This window comes from Epargyreus clarus, unplaced genomic scaffold, assembly GCF_041222505.1.
Source record: "Epargyreus clarus isolate Ecla_fem2 unplaced genomic scaffold, WU_Ecla_fem_2.2 ptg000017l, whole genome shotgun sequence".
In the NCBI taxonomy this organism is placed as follows: domain Eukaryota; kingdom Metazoa; phylum Arthropoda; class Insecta; order Lepidoptera; family Hesperiidae; genus Epargyreus; species Epargyreus clarus.
In genome coordinates this window covers 1,023,233-1,040,156 of record NW_027332225.1, presented here as the reverse complement: position 1 = coordinate 1,040,156, position 16,924 = coordinate 1,023,233, and positions in this window count along the sequence as shown.

Below are 16,924 nucleotides of genomic sequence, written 5' to 3'. Positions count from 1 at the left end.
TATGTAAAACTGAGCTTAGATCGTTAGCAGGACCTGCAGATTAACCACCACACCTATCTGTGTATAACAGCGGTTTGACGACCCACGTAGCGGAAGCGCAGGGGGCCCCGGGTGTTTGTGTATTTGTCTCTGTGTGTGGCCATAGAAATTAATTTCACTTGCTTAAAACGGTGAAGGTAAACATCGTGGGGTAACCTGCATACCTGACAGAATTATTAAAAAAAATCTCTAAGGTATGTGAAGTCTACCAATACGCACTTGGCCAGCGCGGTGGACTATGGCCTAATCCTTCTCATTCTGAGAGGAGACCCGTACCCAGCAGTGGGACAATGGGTTGATGATGACGACGACGACGTGTCCATAGAACCCACGATGTAGGGAAGCCTAGTGTGGGGCAGTGAGTGTAGGAAGTCTATTTCTTTACTGTTAAGCGCTGCTGCGGTCTGGTTTAAAGGTGGTAAGGACTTATCCGACATGTAACAACTTTGTGCTTAAGGGTACGCGTCTGTGGCCGACCTAAGGTATTTAATCTAATCTGGATTATAGATGTCCATGGGCGCCAGTGACGTAGTGGACTGCAAGCTCGTTTGCGATTATTTTTTTTATAATGTAGGAGTAGCAGACGAGCATGCAATCCACCTGATGGTAAGTGGCTACTGCCGCCCATGGACATCCGCAACCAACCCCAGATAGGACTAGATATTCCTACCTGAGGTCGGCCATAGATGCCTCGCTAACCCTGAGGGCTAGGTTGCAACGCCCCAGAAAAGTTTTGTCTCCCTTACCACCCGAACACAGTAGCGCTTAACACTGCTGTTATGAGGCAGAAATAGGTGTGGCGGTAGTGCCGCCGGAGTCGAACCACAAAGGGTTCTACCACCTTCAACTACTTCTTGCTATTTCTAAATTATAAAATTTGCTAAGCCTTGGATCCTGGGTCAAAAAGACTTACGATAAATTACTTATGTGTGTAAAAATTCAATATTACAGTTAGAAGGACAAAAGTATGTTTGTAATGAAAATGTAGGGGTTATTTAACCCTTCATTTGATTGTGTTTGCAAATGCCAGGATTGTTGTGGTTATTGGGAACTCGGCGTGAATTTAAATCGGGGACAGCAAATAGTTTCCAATAATAGGGCGAGGGTTGAGTACCGACAACAGAAAAGAAAGAAAGAAAATAATTTATTCGGCAAAAACAAAAAAGGTAACAATTCTTTCGACTAAGATTTAGTACACTAGTCGTATGGCAGTGGTAGTCTTTTTTTTGTTTACGAGGGGGAAACCTTCAAAAGGTACCCGGCGCCGTAGGAGCGACGCAAGGTTATGTGGGATTTTTACCGCACAAAAATCCCCCGGTGGCCGTCCTCGGCGCTCCTCGGCGGAGGACTCCGGGATCTCCAAAGGAACGCAACCGGAGTCCTCTTAGCGCGTTGCCCCGTCGGGCTCTGCCCAGGTGAGCTTGACGCTCGCCACACCGTCTGGTGCGTACCACGGTATGCGACCACACATACCGCCGCCCTTCCCGGGGTCGCTTGCTTGGGGGTGGGGTTGCAGTGGTAGTCTAGTGGTTAGAAACTCGGGCTCTCATTAGGGATGGTCCGAGGTTAACTCCCAGACACGGCACCTGTTTTTTCAAAGCTATGTGCTCATTAAAAATTAATTACCACTTGCTTAAATGAATGAAAACATCGAGAGGAAACCTGCACACCTAAGATTTCAAGAAAAAAATATCTTCAAGGGTGTGTGAGGTCTACCAATGGGCACTTGGTCAGTGAGGTGTACATTCTGTATGGCATTCTGAGCGGAGACCCGTGCCCAGCAGTGGGACAGTAATAGGTTGATGGTGATGATGGCGGCGTGTTGGTATTAGAATACGCATAAAGAAGTTTTCACTAAAAAATGTTCTCGTAGTATATATATTGGTGTATCGGTTTATCTCCTCTCAGAATAAGAAGGATTAGGCCATAGTCCACCGCGCTGGCCAAGTGCGTATTGGTAGACTTCACATACCTTTGAGATTTTTTTTTATAAATCTCTCACTCCCTTCCTTCAAAAACTTGTAATTTATGTAATGTCATCATAAAGTGAATTTATAAAAGTTTTACCTGTTTTTGTTGTTGACTGTATTTAATTAAGTTTATAAAGCCTTTTCCGTTAAAATGTAAAGAAATAATCGTGAAAGGGTTGACATAAATTATTATTGTCAATTTATTTACTACTGTGGCGAAATGGTTATAATGAATCCTTTTGGTACGCGTTTGATCCTGGGCGAGCCAGACAGAAAAAAATGGATAGTGGTTCATAGTTGTTGTTGAAAATAAAGAGTTTTGAATTGATTTGATTTGAAAACAATAGAAGATTACAAATCTGCACTAGGCCAGTGGTGTGGATGGTATAAATTCCTTTTATTCAGATAGGAAATCCGTAGTAGGTTCACGAAGTACATAGTTAGTTATACTTTCTCTTTATTTGTGTGTGTATGGTTTTTATAGAACAGGAAGTATTGTTTTGAGCGTAGAAAACCTTTATTTATTTTGTTAACAGCTTACTTCGTGTGTTTGAACGTTTTATGTATGTTTACAACAGTATAATATAAAAGTTTGACTTTGTTCCTTAGTACATAAAGCTACATTTCAATCCAGAAGTTAACATTTTATAACCAGCAACATTGTACAATACTAGCTTTCATCCTCTATTTGGTCTCCTTAGGGGATGAATTTTCAAAATCTTTTCTTAGTCCTGTTCTCATGTTGTCCCTGTAGTTCCGGGACCAGAATAGGGCTACGGTATCCCCTGCCTGTCGTAAGAGGCGACTTAAAGGGGCTTCCGGGGTTGCGGGCGGCAAGAGTGGGAGCTCGAACCGCCCGGCTAGTGACCCCGGGAAGGACGGCGGTATGTGTGGTCGCATACCGTCGTGCCCACCAGACGGTGTGGCGAGCATCAAGCTCACCTGGGCAGAGCCCGATGGGGCAACGCGCTAAGAGGACTCCGGTTGCGTTCCTTTGGAGATCCCGGAGTCCTCTACGCAGCGCCGAGGACGGCCACCGGGGGGATTTTAGTGCGGTAAGAATCCCACATAACTCCGTGCCGCTCCCACGGCATAGGGTACCTTTTGAAGGTTTCCCCCTCGTAAACAAAAAAAAAAAAAAGTCCTGTTCTCATGTATTTATAAGGAAAATCTGTGAAAAATTTCATGCTTCTAAACTTACCAGTTTAAGTAGTGCATTTTTGTTAGTCTGTGATATGCCTAATAAAAATTGGATTTAAAAAAGTTTTAGAACTAAAAATAGCAGTAGTTACCGTACCGTAGTCGTGACACGTAATTGGTCCCGGGATTCATCCCCGGCCAGACATTTCTAAATAAAGATTTTTATATTTTTTTTTTGTTCTAGCTATTTGAGCTACTTTTGGGTGTGTAGGAAAGAGGAATAAACCAAATGTGTGGTTATAAATATTATAATATCAAAATATTGTAATTTCAATATGGCTGACCCTTTATAAGTCCCATTGCTTAAAACTCAAATTATAAATACCATTATTTAATATAGCACAGAATGAAAATTTAATTTCAAACTTTTCTCCACGCCTGTCAAAAATATTTTTTAACAATAATAAAATATTATTTTTACAAAGACAATGCAATGCCTTTGTAAAAATAAGATTTTACAATATAACCCCAATTTAAAATCCCCAAAAAGCCAATCAATTAAAAAAAGATTTGGTGCTAAAAATAGCTACAAGATTTCCAATATTAAAATAGAGCCGGAACAACCAAACGTAAAATGGGAACGTTCGACGTGCCAGCTTCCCGGATTATGTCCGCTGTCACGTTGTTGCAACAAATTGCAAAAAGTTTGCAAATGCATTCATATTTTACTATTCCCAACGAGGTTTCCTTTAAAATAAATTCAGTTTTATGTTCGCTTTTGAACATTAGTTTTAATGAAAATTACTTACAGTAATGTTTTAATGAACTTAACAAAATTATCTTAAACGTTATTTGATAAAAAAATGAATTAAGATTTAAAAATAGATAATAAATAATACAAGTTACTGATTTTTAATGTAAGATAATCAATATGAATAATATTCAATTTGTTTTTGAGTCCTGTGAAAAGTAACATAAAAATGCTGTCTGTATAAAATATATGTCTGTGTTTGTATCTTTAAGTACATTTCCTTAAAAAATCCAAAAACGTAGAGTTAAATGTGTTAGTTAAAGTTCATAATTGCGAAAACATAAACTAGTGGCTGAAATGTTACGCCTAATGATTTGATTATAGCAATGTCGCATGCATGCACCCTCTGTTTTACTATGCAGTTCACTGCAGGCGCTTTGAAGCAATTTACTTGAAATGTTAGAATTGCGGCTCAGAATTGTTGACTAATTTAATAGAATACTGGTTATGACATTTCCTTGAATCTTTATATCAGGCAATTTAAATTATAATGTTAGTACATGTAGCTATGGGTACCTAATTTCTTCCCGATTTCTTTACATGTTACGATAAATTTCATTATGTAAGATGTTTACATATCATTTTCTTTGCGACTAATGAGAAAATGGTCTCTATTTACAAATTTATCGAGTTTCCTGGAATGAATCTGAAAAACAAGATTATTTTCAAAGCCTGTTAGCAACGTATAATCCGGATTATATGGAATTAATTATCTCTATAAAACGAGATTGTAACATCGATGTACGATATCGGAGTTATATTTTCTTTGATTTCGTTTTTATGGAAGGAAAACTGAAAATGATAGATGAAATATTATTTCTTACGAGCTTTTGCCTGCGGCTTCGCTCGCGTTACGAAGTAATATTATTAACTAAGAAGATTTATACAAACTTTCATCCCCTATTTTATCCCCTTGGGGGTAGAATTGATCAAAATCCTTTCTTAGCGGATGCCTACGTCATAACATCTACATGCATGCCAAATTTCAGCCCGATCCGTCCAGTGGTTTGGGTTGTGCGTTGATAGTTCACTATATCAGTCAGTCACCTTTGAGTTATACATATTTAGATGTGTGTTTAACTGATTTAGGATGGTAGCACACGAACGACAGTGAGGTGTTAGTGTTATGTCGACTACCGTCGCTGACGTTCGGTTTAAGACGGTCATCGGTCGATGATGACAGGGGTCAACATGGACGATAGACGGTATAAGTCGCCGACGATAGTCATCAAAGGTCGTTGACGACTATCGACGATAGGCCGTAAAGGACGATAGGCGGCGATGGTCGTGAATATTACATGTCGCTCATGTCTTCGCTCCCCTTAGAATATCTAAGAATAAAATTCTTAGCGCGTGGTTTTGGTGTGGTTGTTTAGACTGCAACAGTTTCAGGTGATATGGCCTGTTCTAAAGTGAATACATACGTTGCTGACTTTAAGATAAACGTCTTATACCTATATTTAACTGCTTTACTAACGCCTTCAAATGAGTACTCTCTTTATAGGAATAGTAATATCGGGGCTATGTACATTCAAACCATGGAGCAACAACAAACAACAGCTGCAGTTAAAATTATACATAATTACTTTTCTTTATTACACCATACATAACTGGACTGTAAATGAATAAACGCAAAGCAAACGGATAAACTGAGTAAAGGCAAAAATAACATTCTTCTTCGTCGTTTTCTTCATTTCTGAAGGTCGTGCTCGTTCTGGTAAGCCTCTGTGGATGATCTGACGAGCTGCTTCCATGCTACCCGGTCTTCAGCTTGTCTGAGAGCGGTTGTCAGTGGAAGTCCCGTAATTTCTTTTATGCAGTCAGACCATCGACTAGGTGATCGGCCCCTAGGTCTTCTCCCATCTACTTTGCCCACCACAACCAGATTTTCAAGGTTGTCTGGATCTCTTCGTGATATTTGGCCAAAGTAGGTTAGAATGCGCGAAAAATAACATAAAAATGACAAAAAAATCCACAATTTCCATGCATTAGTACATTTTTTAAACAAGCAACATGTAATTTTACACACACGGAGGTTGTATAACTCTCAAGAGACATGCTGCAAATGAAAGAGAATATTTAAACACACAATATTGTAATGCCGAGGTATAACATACTTGAACATGCGAGCCAGGAATGCCACATAAGAATAAATAAATGAAAGAAAATATAGATTGCTTAAGGGGTGAATTCTCATTCTGTAAGAGTGTTGTCCGACAGTGGAGTAGTTAGTTAGTAAGGTGGAATTGCAACATTGGCTGCCGAAAGTAAAAAGTGGTAAGTGGCTTGTGCCGCTCATGGATCTTTCTAATCAACCCAAATACGCTTAGATTCCTGAGAACTCGCCTCGGATAAGTGCTTCCCTACCCTGAACTTAATGCAAAAATACGTATGGTGGTGGTTCCAAAAACGAAGTAAGAAGGGTTCTGCCTCCTCTAATTTATGTTCTACTGTGTGTTGAGGAATTGCTTACGCCGTCATCATTACGCCAACAAATACGTGCATGAACCGTCGGCTGTGACCATGGATCAACAAACTGAATCGACTCCTAATAGCAGTCGATTTTATAGCAATAAACCTGTAACCTACTCGCTGTATTTTTTGATGTGAAACATCTATAGCCGCACGTAAAACCGATTTCTGGCGTGGCGACGCATACGATGGTATATATATACAGTCTATATGCAGTAGTGTGTACGGTGTGGCGCCATGCGCAATCGAATTCAATAAATAGTCATCGTTATCTGGAAAAAAATCGTAATATTTTATTTTATCATTATGACATATTTAGTTCCTATCACAATATGTTCTTTTCTGCATATTACTTTTACAAAATAATGTCGATGTTTCACATCTGCCAGGCGTCCCGTGACGGCTCACATTGTTTTTTATAATATAAGAGAAGTAGACGAGCTCACAGTACACCTGGTAGTATGTGGCTACTGCCGGTGTGCCCTATAATAAATCCCAGATAAGATACCTATCTAAGGTCGTCCACAGGTGCGCCGCTACCCTAAGGACTAAGCGGGAATGTCTCGGATAGGTAAATATCCCTTACCACACACCTCAAACCAAAACACAGACAGCGCTGAACTGTTATCAGGCAGAAATAAGTGTGGCAGTGGTGCCGCCGGAGTCGAACCATAAAGGGTTCTACCACTTTCAAACATCTTGCATTAGGCCTCTATTTTATTATCTTCGTAGTTTACGTTAATCTCAGATGTATTTGCAAATCTCATGTAGCGCGTCTCTGATTAGAGTCTACGTAACGTCGGGGAGAGTTAATGTAGCGTTTTCAGTAGATTTCGTATTCGTGTTTGGTCGTTTGGGAATTAATTAAGGTTTCTCCTTTATATATTTTATTTAACTCTTTATAGACTCAAAGGCGTATAAGAATCCATGGAATCCATGAATAATAGGTAGGTATTTCTACCTAATAACAGCAGTGTAAGCGCTGCTGTGTTCCGGTTTGAAGGGTGTGGTAAGGGAGACAGACTTTTCCGAGGCGTTCCAGCTTAGTCCTCAAGGGTAGCGGCGCATCTGTGGCCGACCTCAGGTGGGAATATCTAACCCTATCTGGGGTTGATTACAGATGTCCATGAGCGGCAGTAGCCACTTACCATCAGGTAGGCTGTATGCTCGTCTGCTACTCCTATATTATAAAAAAAGGTCCACTCAAAATTGGTAGGGAACACCAGGTTATTTGCAATCAAAGAGTCATTTTCTGAAGAACGATTTTCTTTGTATTCATTAAAACCAGGAGCATCTAACTAGGAGGTTAAGAAGATAACTGTTCTGCCACTTAAGCCGTCAGATTATTAATTAATGTTAAGTGGTCACTGCTTGCCAGGCCTCTCTTATTGACTCCAAAAGGCAGGGCCGAATTTAGAGGTCTAGAGGCCTTGGGGCAACAAAGAAGTGGAGGCCCCCTGGTCCCAAACGCAGGTAGATTCTTCTAGTATTAATGTTTGTACAAAGTACTGTCGATAAAGGTAAAACAGCGAAAAAAAAAATATTAAAGGAAAAGATATTTTTTTTACTAGTGTTTACTAGTCGGAATTACAAAAAAAACCGACGTCTCTATTGTGGGGGCCCCTCTTTTGTGGAGGCCCCGGGGCGTTAAATCCGGCCCTGCCAAAAGGTATGCTACCTGTGGTGGTCACAGATATGTATTGTTGTTACAAGTGCGTTACTAAGCCTAAATTTTAATTATATTATTTAAACGAGTAGCAGTGCTTAACACTGCTGCTGTTAAGCAGCAATAGGTGTGGCGGTGGTGCACCCTGAGTCGAATGATCTAAAGTACAATGGGATCTTAAAAAGCTTTTGCATACTTATTAAATTTAAGTGTAGTTTTAATAGTCACCACAGACGCTATTTCGATAAAGTCTAAAAGGCCCTAAGAACAACAGTAAACCTTGACAAAGTGAAATATTTCTAGCTTTGTTCGTGTGTTTGACAGCTACGTGTAGCATTGGAGCAATACCAACGCCCTCCTTCGATCCTCCACTGATAAATCGTATTGCTTTCCGTACCGTCAGTTTCAATGAAGCGGAGAAATTCGAAGCAAAAAAATATGAGTTAATATATTTGAAGGTGGTAGAAGTTTTTGACGTTCGACACACCTATTTCTGGCTTAGGCTGAGAACTCACGGAAGGTTTTTCTTGTAAGCGGAATAGCTGTTATTATTTTGAAAAAAGCGCACGCGTTTAATATGAAAACGTATTTTTCCTCTTACTTTGGTCTTTAGGTAAAAATGTTAATTCAACCACTTTTCTCAATTTGGAGGTCTAAGGTTCGAATCCCGGTATTTTTTTGGGAATTATTTACCAAAAAAAATGGTTCTGGGAAATCAGTTCTCAGATGTGTGTGAAATCTATTAATCTTGGTTAGAATGGTAGCTTAAGCCCTTCTCACAATGAGAAGAGACTGGGTCAATAACTTGATCAGTGTGGTTCAGGCAGACATATTTTTCCGAAGCGTTCTAACTTAGTCCTTAGAGGTAGCTTTGGAACTAAGGCTGACCTCCGGGGAGGATTCTAATCCAAAGGGTTCATGGACGGTTGCCACTTACCATCAGGTGGACTGCATGTTCTTTTGCTTCATATAAAAAATATTTTAATAGAGCTTAATATCCAGAAATCAATCCAAAGTACCCAAAGTACAAGATTTCTTTCAGTCGTAAATAAGGCAATCGGAAAGCAATACGAGCCGTCGAAAGGGCTATGCTTTGGACCAGATCCAACACTTATCTTTATCTTACTTCTCGGAGACTCTTAGGCGTCTTTTTATATCTTTTATTTCCCTGGTTTACTACTTTTGCTTTATTTAACTGTCAAGTTAAATGCTATGGATGTTTAGTACATAAATAGTTATAATAAGCATGCAGAAAAATGTGATAAAAAATCTTTACAAAAAATTCAAATTATTTTAGAATGACTTTTTTATACAGAAGAATGGATTACAACTGCTGTAGAGATTGATTTCGAATAATACAAAAGGATTGGACTTGCTAGCAACGCCTTGCCCCCGTCATTAATAATCAATCAATTCAATTTTAACTTATCAAAGATTGAAATTTGGAACATAGTTGGAACGCATCGTATAAGTCAAGTATAGCAAGTAAGTATATCAAGTGATAGCCTAGTGGTTCAGAAATTCGGCCTCGCGATCAAGGGGTCCGAGGTTCAAATCCCAGGCACGCATTTCTGATTTTTCGAAATTATGTGCGTATAAGAAATTAATGATCACTTGCTTAAAGGGTGAAGGAAAACATCGCGAGGAAACCTGTATATCTGAGAGATTTATATAAAAAAAAACTCACAGGTAAGTGAAGTCTACCAATACGCACTTGGCCAGCGCGATGGACTATGACCTAATCCTTCTCATTATGAGAGGAGACCCGTGCCCAGCAGTGGAACAGTAATGGGTTGATGATGTATGTATAAGTGTCTCTTCTTTACCACATTCATCAAACCAGAACACAGCTGCGCTTGATAACTGCTGTAAAAAAACAACGATTCACACACATATTTTTGTTTTAGCATTATAAAATTGAAGCAAAACTACAGATAAAATAGAATATCGAATTTGACGACCTGCGTGGCGTAGCGGTCATCATACCGGTCAGATGCTCTAAAGGTGCCAGGTTCTATCCCAGGCCAGTCAGATATCTGAATTCGTAGTTGTGTGATTTCATGACACCGACGATACAGGAATACTAGTGTATGGCACTGTAATTATAGATTTTTTATTTTAAGTACAGATTTTTATATCAAAATACTAACCTATATATAGATATTCTTCAATTTCCGTTAAATGTAAATAAGATAATCGAAACAACACAAGATAGTCACCAAAGGTCTAGCTTTGGACGGCAGCCAACACTTATGTTTCGCTTCGTAAGACTAACACAGCTCAAAAGAAAACAACTTGTTTCTAAGCAACATCATAATCTCTTTGTGGTCGTTTTGCACCTTTATCTTGGTAGTGAAAGAGTCAAATGGATTTTTATGCAAGATTGAATGAACAAATGCGGTCCATCTGTAGGTCAGTGTTACTGCTGCCGGTTGCTATCTGTAATCAATCCCAGATCAGACTAGATTCATAAGTGCGTTGCTTGTCCTGAAGATCAAGCTTGTAATGCCTCGGATAAGTATGCTTCCCTTAAAAAGCGGAACACGGCAGCATGGAACATAACAGCGGAAAAAGAACTAGATGCGACGATCCCTTTATAGTTCGACTCCAAAGGCCTCTCTGCCACACTTATTTCTAATTATAATAATGCCGAATGCTTAAAAAAGTGTTTTAATATTTCTGTTATTAAGAAGAAATAGTTGTGGCGGTGGTGCCGCCGGATTCGAACCACAGCGGGTTCTACCACCTTCAAAATTATTTCAAAGATAGATAGAAATATTTTTAAAGAAAAACGATCTAGACGTAGGGTTTAGATCTACTTACCACTATTATTTTTTCGATATTTTTCCCGCCATTGTAGTTACGCCGTGACCACGATCCATGTAATTGGGTTGAAATATCGGCGAAAAGAAATTAAAAGCATATCGTGAATACCCGTGACATGTAAATAAAATAGAACACGGAAGCAACGTCAGTCCAAAATGTCATTTTTAAAACCTTACACATAGAATTGTACTACTTGTATTGTAGTAATAATAATAATCAGGGTTACTAGTCATAGATAAATTGCTACTATCGTTCAAGTGACTCTTGAGTTAATAAAAACGTATAAAGAGTTGAACGGTAGTAGATTATGATAATAGAGTCCTCTAATATTTGTACTATATCATTGATAGTAATTTTCTGATAACTCTCAATACTATAAGGTAACAAGTTTCCATGATTCGAAATCACCGTCATACCTACTCGTATTACTGTCTTATAACAGCAGTGTTAAGCGCTGCTGTGTTTTGTTTTAAAGCGTATGGAGACACACTTATCCAAGGCGTTCCTACTTAGTCCTCAGAGGTCCTTAGTAACGCATCTGTGACCAACGTTAGGTAGGAAATAATCTTACGTTCATAGGCGGCAGTAACCACTTTTTTTTTATAATTATACCTAAACAATGAAGCAGACGGGCTACCTGATGAACAGCATTCAACGTCGCCTATGGACATTTGCAACACCAGAGGAGTCGCCAATGCATCGCCGGCTTTGGAGGAGAGCTCTTTTTACACCTTTTTTGAAGAGCCCCATGACATAGCGCTCCATTTACCATCAGGTGGGCTGTTCGCTAGTTGGCTTAAAAAAGGTGGCCGGCTAGTTTACTGAAAAAATACCTACTGCAATGAATGTGCTATCAAATGTAAGTGCATGTGTAAATATAACTTATCAGATATTAGATAATTTAGACCTCATATAGATAGAGTATCTGTCATTATTATATACGATGATAGCAAATAATCTATCTTGATTTTGAGGGGCACCTAAATACAGTTTTAAAATCTTTTTATGCAATTGTCAGTATAAACGAGTTATAGTCCGCGTAAAACTGCTAGTGCACTCTGAATATAGAAATGAATCGCGTCGCCATAGCATATGTATGACTACACCTGCTCGCAAAAATTTCAGAGCGGACTAGCATTTTGGCGCGGACATTACCAGTTAAAAATTATAAAAATACTTTTTGCATAGTTAATTCTATTTGATCGGAGAATTGTATAAAATGGAATAAAAAAAATGTTGAAACACATTAAAATTAATCATATTTTTACGCGGTAAATTAATTATTTGCTTTTAGATTGTAGTTTATCATGAGAAGAGATTCCACGAATAAAATTACTTTAAAACTTGAAAATAACAACATTTAAATATTTACTTAATCTAATCAGTTTTCTTTATGTTTATAAATGATTAAAAATCATACTTTGTTGAAATCATAAAGTTACTTTTCGAGCTTTCATCTATAATAAAAATACTACAATTCTCAAATCAATGTTCTTTGTCGCATCTTTCAGTGAACTCTACAAACTATTTTCCGTTACATTCGAGTTCGCTCATTGTTGAGTTTGATCGTTTTCCGCCCGAGGCGGCCTGACCTCAGCTGTGATTTGCAATAATAAATTGAATAATGCAGCATTGCAACTTATTTTTTGTCCCACTGCTGGGCTTTCTGGCATTTGCCACATCGGAGAGAGAATTAGTGCAAACGCAAAGGATCCTTCCTTCCTTTTTTTTGTTAACGAGGGTGAAACCTTCAAAAGGTACCCGGTGCCGTGGGAGCGACACACGGTTATGTGGGACTCTTTCCGCACTAAAACGCCCCCGGTGGCCGTCCTCGGCGCTGCGTAGAGGACTCCGGGATCTCCAACGGAACGCAACCGGAGTCCTCTTAGCGCTGTGCCCTGTCGGGCTCCGCCCAGGTGAGCTTGATGCTCACCACACCGTCTGGTGTGCACGGCGGTATGCGACCAAACATACCGCCGTCCTTCCCGGGGTCGCTGGCCGGGCGGTTCGAGCTCCCACTCTTGCCGTCCGCAACCCCGGAAGCCCCCTTTTAGTCGCCTCTTACGACAGGCAGAGGATACCGTAGCCCTATTCTGGTCCCGGAACTACAGGGACTGCTTCAACTGCCTAACCGATATTTAACCATGTAGTCCCCGTTTTTATTTATACAATTATAATTATATTTATTGCCTAAAAAAAAAATCTGCAGAAGTTTTCAAATGTAGATATTTGGTAGGCAAAAAAATACTAAATCTGAGTGTTTGGAGCATCCATGTCACAGGGTATCATAATAGGCGATAATAAGAGTAAAATAATTTTATTTCTGCTAAAATATCATCTTTATAAACGAGATCGAAAGGTGAACTTGAGGATCAAACTTGTCAAACCAATAAGGCTTGATAAGAAATATCCCAACGGAATTAAGGTGACGTTTTATCATCCTCTCGTATATTAAAGTTCTTCTAAAGTTCCTTAAAGGGCGACAGAATAATCTCATCTGTGATGTAGAGTCTTCGTTTTAATATTTTTATCTTTGAAACCACCATCACATTTATTTATTTTTAATACGCTTTTATTAGCTTCAGACGTATGTATGTTGGTATGTTGGTATGTTAGTATGTTAGTATGTAACGGAATCTTTGAACATGATTTTAACCCCCTTCAAAACGTCGGATTAACTTGAAATTTGGCATACTCATTAAGGACCGATGACAATTCAATATTTTAAACATTCTGACCCGTTATCCTTACTAGGATAATCAGGATCAGCGATTTTTGTTTTCCTGAGACCCGGAAGGTCTGCGTTAAGACCAATAAAGGAATCTACCAGGCCCGCCGATCACCTAACCTAACCTGACCTGACCTGACCTGACCTGGCCTGACCTGACCTGACCTGATCTGACCTGACCTGACCTGACCTGACCTGACCTGACCTGATCTCAACTTCGACGCGTCCGTTGTTAATAGCATCATGAAGCGGTGTCTCATCATCCTTATTCATTCAGCACTTCAACATCTGCACCTTCCTTTAACAAGATTTCCACTATTTCATTGTTCCCATTTCTTGCTGCCAAATGTAAAGGCATATATGATTTCAGCTCATCGTCATAGTCACAACTTATATTATTAACTCGATTTTCACGTTAACAATAAAAATAAACACCAATGTAAAACACCACTTCATACAGCTGTGTTAAACAATGACCCAATATTCATTTTTGCACTGCTAAGCAAAGGTGCTGATGCTGATTCGAAAGATAAACTTGATAATACGCTACGTAATAATCTTTAAAATAATCGCTAAAATAATCACTAAAAAATGAAAAATAATTAATAGTTAAAAAAACTAAAAAATAAGCTTTTATAAAAAATTCGACCAAAAAATGAAAAATAAATAATAGTTTAAAAAAACTAAAAAAATACACTTTTTATAGAAAATCCAACTAAAAAATAGAAAATATTTTTTTTTAAATTTGAATTAAGAATAGTGTAAATAAGATAAAAATATTATTTTTTGTAAAAAAAGCGTGGGGTGCTTTTTAAGATATTATCAAAATGATAATCCTTCTACTCAATATCTAGCAATAAAATATTTATAACTATTGACACCATGCACCCCACGCTTTTTTTACAATAAATAATATTTTTATCTTATTTACACTATTCTTAATTCAAATTTTAAAAAAAATATTTTCTATTTTTTAGTTGGATTTTCTATAAAAAGTGTATTTTTTTAGTTTTTTTAAACTATTATTTATTACCTTATAAAAACGGTATAAAAATTTAATGTTTTAAAAAATTTAGTGGAGAGACACTTTCAGGACATGTTTGAAGTTTGACTTCTTTGGTAGCAATACAAACAAATTATAATTTCTGTTTTGTAAAATCTGTGTTGAGCGCTGCTACGTTCAATACCCTTACCCTTACCCTATGAGTTTTCAAAACATCCACAGTTTTACGTTACGTTTACTCAATCCAATATTCTGTTCCGTTTGCTTCAGAGTAACTGTAACAATAAGTAAGTCTCAGGTCCGCAAAAACGAGAGACAAAATATAAAGCGTCATTTTGTCAATTTAATGTTACGTTACTGACATTATAGTTCCGATACAATCCGCTAAGGGCGCTGATTGGAAATTGTATGGGCAAATACGTAAAAAAATATCAAAATGGTCATATCTGTCAAAACTTAAAAACACATGGTAAGGGTACAGGTATGAAGAGAGCCTTAAAGGAGGCATACTCATTCTAAGCGTTTCAATATATACAAGGATAGCAACGCAACTATGACCAACCTTGGGTAAATTCTAATCTTTTCTAGACACAAAAGTCCATGGACGGCATTGGTCGTAAACCACCATAAGCATGCTCATTTGCTACTCTTATATTATAAAAAACCTATTTGTCTAACGTCAGGTACAATTAACATCCTATTTCGGATTAATTACAGATATTTTGTCGACCTCATTTTATATTATACTTCAGTTCAATAAAAACTTTTCAGTGCTAACAATAGACGCGTAAATCGATGCAAATTAGCAGATTCAAAAAAATGTAAAATACCAAAGAATGAAAAAGTTATGTCCGAAGTTTTTTAGCTGGGAATTATTCGGCACTTCGCCTAATGAACCGTAAAGCGGAATTAACTTTAGTTGGGAATTTCTGGAACGCCTCGAATGAGCGCTTTGAAGCCTTAATAAAATTACGCTCGAGTTCTATGAAAATACTAACTTTGCGCCGTTGGCTCGCTGCGTCCATTTTTACCCGACGACCGGGTAATGTTTTTCGTGCGCAGGTAACATTACCCTAGTAGTTCTAAGAACAGAATAGGAGTACAGTATCTCCTGCCTGTCGTAAGAGGCGACTAAAGGGGGTTCCGGGGTTGCGGACAGCAAGAGTGAGAGATCGAACCGCCCGGTAAGCGACCCCGCGAAGGACGGCTATATGTGGTTCCATGACGCCGATCGAATGCGTCGCTATTCATGAAGACTAAGATAGTCACATGAGTGATCAGGGTGTGGATGCCTGCTGACTCACATAACAATGAAACAAATAACTGCTTCACACAAGAAATAGGTGTTGTGCATAGATTAGTAAAGATACTTCGCCGCCTTGAAATTGAATGAAGCCGCAAATGGCTTATTATAGTAAGTTCTTTTTTTGAATTCTTGAGAAATAAAAACATTTTTAGAGAAAATTTACGAATAAATAACTAATACTGCGTAATTTACATGATAATTAAATAATTTATAATAATAATTTCAAATATTTTAGGGACATTTTAGCACGGAGACGTGGCAAAACTTTTTTACGCAACTATTTCAATTCTCAAAACTGGGTACATTTTCTTGTTAGGAGTGAGTAATCTTTACTAATCTATGGTGTTGTGTAAGTCAGTTTACATCCACACCTTCCCACCTACTACTACAACTACACACTAGTGCAGTGTGGAGCTTAGACGTTATAATATAAGATAGGTTTAGAGTATGGTTTTAAAATTAATCTTTTCTTTTACTTTTATTTACTTATGTGTTTTTAAAATAATTAAATAATTATATTACTTTATATAAGTAACTAGGTTTTAGGACACAGTACACCTACCGAATAAAGTATCTGAGTAAATATTTAGAAGAGTGAATACTAAAAAAAATAGAAAATTATTGTAATTTAAATTTTATTTTTTTAAATACGCCTCGGAGGTGTAGAGTGGAGCTAAGGTGTTATAATATAAGGTAGGTTTAGAGTAATATTAAGTTAGTTATAATAAAGCCTTCGTTCAATCTAGATCGCCTTTCAATAACACAAGAGCCTGCGACATCACTACACTAGAAATAAGTGTGATCTCTTCGATGAAAACATAAAGATTCTACCTACCATCTTTCGAAACTTTTATAAAGCTTACATTTACGACACTTCACGAAGCGTCTCAAAAATTTCCGCCCAAAGTTAAACCGCCCAGAGCTCATTACTCGAAGTGCCAAATCATATCGAGAGCTTCCAGT